The sequence below is a fragment of the Lepus europaeus genome, chromosome 1 (genome assembly GCF_033115175.1).
Source record: "Lepus europaeus isolate LE1 chromosome 1, mLepTim1.pri, whole genome shotgun sequence".
Taxonomy (NCBI): domain Eukaryota; kingdom Metazoa; phylum Chordata; class Mammalia; order Lagomorpha; family Leporidae; genus Lepus; species Lepus europaeus.
Genome location: NC_084827.1, coordinates 67,050,607 through 67,054,454, shown reverse-complemented (window position 1 = coordinate 67,054,454; position 3,848 = coordinate 67,050,607).

Here is a 3,848-nt window from a genome sequence, read left to right as displayed (position 1 = left end):
CAGCTTCTTTTACTTAAAATGATCTCATGAGTGTTTTCCCCTGTTGTTTAAAATTCTTCAAAGGCATTGTTTTAATGATTGCATATTTCATTGTGAAGAATAATACAGTTTACTTAACCATACCACTATGCTGGGACTCTTGGGCTGCTTCCAAATGACTCTGCACTAAACATCTTTGTACATAAATCTTCGTCCCAGTTCCGATTTCCTTGGCAGGCATTCCTAGGAGAGAAATTACAGGTCAAGCATTAGGAATGTTTTCAAGTCCCTAGGTACATATTGCAAAAATTATTTTCCAGGAAGGTAATGCCAGTTGTCACTCCCAAAAGAATGTACAACCATATTATTCCACCATTATCAAAATTGAGCACTAACTTTAAGGCTTTCTAGGAGTTCGCTACGTGAAAATTAAGACTTTCTAACTTTTTATATGTGTTGTTAGCAAAGTTAACAATTTTTTGTATTTATTGCTCACTTATGATTCTTCTTCAGTGAGGTATTCTTGTCCATAGTTCATTTTCCTATTGTAGTATTGTTTTTATTGGTTTGTAAATACTTTTTATATATGAAGGCTATAGTCTTTTGTCAGATTTTGTTTGGATCCACAGAATCTCCTATCTTGATGTCTTAACCCTCTTCTCTAGCTATCCACAAATCAGGTATGACTGCAATTCTGGTGACATCCTTAAAATCTTGTCACTTTATACAACCTGTCAGAGCATAAGCTGTCAACAGAGACATGATGTCAGGGGCGAGGTTTGTGTATCACTCAAAACTTGGAGGGTGAGGTGCCCAGCACAATGTGCCGGACCCAGTTTCTAGCACCGTCACCCATGTCAGCTGCCTGCCTGCTCACCTGCCCTGGGGCCAGGCCACGCAGCAGCCGCTGAGTGCTCTCTGACAGGCACGCACTTGAAGTGGCATTTTCCCAATTGCCAGCCTCAGATCACAGACCTCAGGCTCAGCTGCAGATGTCAGCAGCCAGGATGGAAACCGTGAGAATGATTAGTGACACAGAGTGCCAACAGATGTTTCTGTCCCTTGCAGTTGCTGATCTAACAAGTCATCTTGCAGCTGGTCCTGCTCTCTTGGGCCCCACGGCTTCAGAGCTGGGGAAGCAACCTTTTCACTTTTCTGAAGTCTGACAGTGGGGCTGAGAACCAGGCAGGGGTGAGCCAAGAGAGTAAAGATGGCGTTCAGCATGTGCATGGCAGGTGGCAAGGTTCCTGAGGCCCATGGGTTGCAGACTGATTCATTCCTTCATTCATTTCAAACATGTTTGGAGGGTGTGTGAAAAGGGTTAGAAGGAGCCATCCCGAAGAACATTTTGCAGGAGCCGAGTCATAAAGAATAATTAGGCACCCAACAGGAAAGGCATTCCAGAGAGAGGGAACGGCATGTACAAAGGCCTGGAGAACAAGAGAAAACTGTAAGTTTTATGGTCTCAAGGAAATAAATCTTTTGGTTGCAGCTAAAGGACGCCTGTCAACAGGTGCAGGGAGCCATGTCTCTCCAACATGGCGTTCATGTCCCTGCCAGATGAGCAGATACAAAATGTAGGGGAAGCATCCTGCAGGAGCCTTGCAGAGAATTCCAGGTGGAGATTCATCTCAGAGCCCAAACCTCCAATTGGCCTGGCTTTTTGTCACTGTACCCTAAGACAGAGCAGGTGCCTCCTACCCCCGCTGCTGCCCCCCACCCAAAGCAGTACTGTCGTTTTCTCTTTATGGGATAATTGCATGTCAAGCCTAAGAGTCCCTTGAGGAGAAAGTCTGTGCTCCTGTGAGCCGCTTCAAGGTAACAGAGGTGAGAACTTGAAAGAAACCCTGAGGAGCCTTGTGGTTCAAGGCCATCCCTTTGCTCCTAAAAATCCTGGGGCTCAGAGAAGTTCCCAGTGTGCCCACTGCAAGAGGAAGACCTGTGTCTCATAGTGCACTCGCTGGGGTGTCTCATCCACAGTAGGCAGGGAAGGCAGACAGGGCCAGCACAGAGATGGAGCAGCCCCCAAGGCGGGGGAGCCCAATGAAATATGAGGTCAACACACATCCTGCATGGGTGACCTTTGACATTTCCAGAAATGTCACTGCTCTCCAACGGGGTTCCCCTGGCTGGCCCGCGGGACCACAGCAGAGTCGGTCCCTAGGCCTCTGCTATGAAAGAGTTTGCCGCTCAGAAGCAAACTCCAGCCATGCCATTTCCCTCTGGAGCTCGAGAGGGGAACCGTGAGTCACAGGGCCAAGGAGGCGAGGAATACTACGGCAGTGCCGTGGACGCCCCTTGGTGCTCGCGACGGAGAGGTGCTTGACCCCCAGGTGTAGCCGGGTCAAGGGCGCGGCGTTAAGTCTGCAGGTCAGGACTGAGAGAGCAGATCATGGAGGGCTTCCAGTGCCCAGCTACGGATGCGATCCACTCAGCACCACGCAGGAGGCTGGGCGGGGCCTCTGCAGGGCGGAGGCTCCGAGCATCCCTCCTCTGAGCAGGATTCCAAGTGAGCCCATAGAGGAGCTTTGGTGACACAGCAGTGCTGCTTCCGATGACACACGCACAGTCACCTCTCTTCTCAGTCCCGACCCCTGGCAGCTCCGGGAGGCCGCCCCCTGGATAAATCATTACAGCGTAGAGCTCTTCTGCTTCCTGTTTTCAGGTCTTTTCTCCTACTCTGGAAAAGTCTGGGTCCCACCCTGATGGCCAGTGTTTCTTGTTTTGAACCTGGGGGGTGGGGAATACATGTGTCATGCGTGTTGTTTGTATGTGCTGTGTGTGGTGTGTTGCTTACATGTGTGGTGGGGGGTATGTATGCGTTGTATTGTGTATAATTGGGTGCATGGTGTAGGGTATGTCTGTGTGACATGTGTGGTATACGTCGTGGTTTGTGTGCAGTATGGTTCATAATATATGTGTGTGCTCTTTTGTGTGAATGGTTTGTGTGTGGCATGATGTATTTGTGTGTATGTGTGTGTGTGTGACACGTGTATGGTTTATGTGGTATGGTTTGCATGTGGTGTGGACCATAATTTGTGTGTTTTTTTATTTTCTTTAAGGAATGCAAACAGCATGCCTTTAATATATACAAATTTGAGAACATGGTGATTCTTCCCCCCACCTCTCTCCCACCCATACTCCTACCCTTCTTCCTCCTCCCTCGCCCTTTCCCATTCTTATTTTTTACAGAGATCAATTTTCAGTTAATTTTCTACTCATAAGATTAACCCTACACTAAGTAGAGAGTTCACCAAATAGTATGAAGAAAGAAGAAAAAAAAGAACAAAAACAAACAAACAAGAAAAACATTGTTCCTCTACAGTCAAGAGCTGTTCAAAATCATTGCATCTCAAGGTGTCAGTTTCACTCCTATAGATTACACTTTAGGCACTCTGAGTTACCACAGATCACAGAGACCATATGTATTTGTCTTTTTGTGACTGACTTATTTCACTAAGTATAATGATGTCTAGTTGCATCCATTTTGTTGCAAATGACAAGATTTCATTTTTTACAACTGTGTAGTATTCCATATTGTATATATACCATAATTTCTTTTTTTTTTTTTGACAGGCAGAGTGGACAGTGAGAGAGAGACAGAGAGTCTTCCTTTTGCCGTTGGTTCACCCTCCAGTGGCCGCCGCGGCCGGTGCCCTGCGCTGATCGGAAGGCAGGAGCCAGGTGCTTCTCCTGGTCTCCCATGCAGGTGCAGGGCTCAAAAGCTTGGGCCATCCTCCACTGCACTCCTGGGCCACAGCAGAGAGCTGGCCTGAAAGAGGGGCAACCAGGACAGAATCCGGCGCCCTGACTGGGACTAGAACCCGGTGTGCCAGCGCCGCAGGCGAAGGATTAGCCTATTGAGCCGC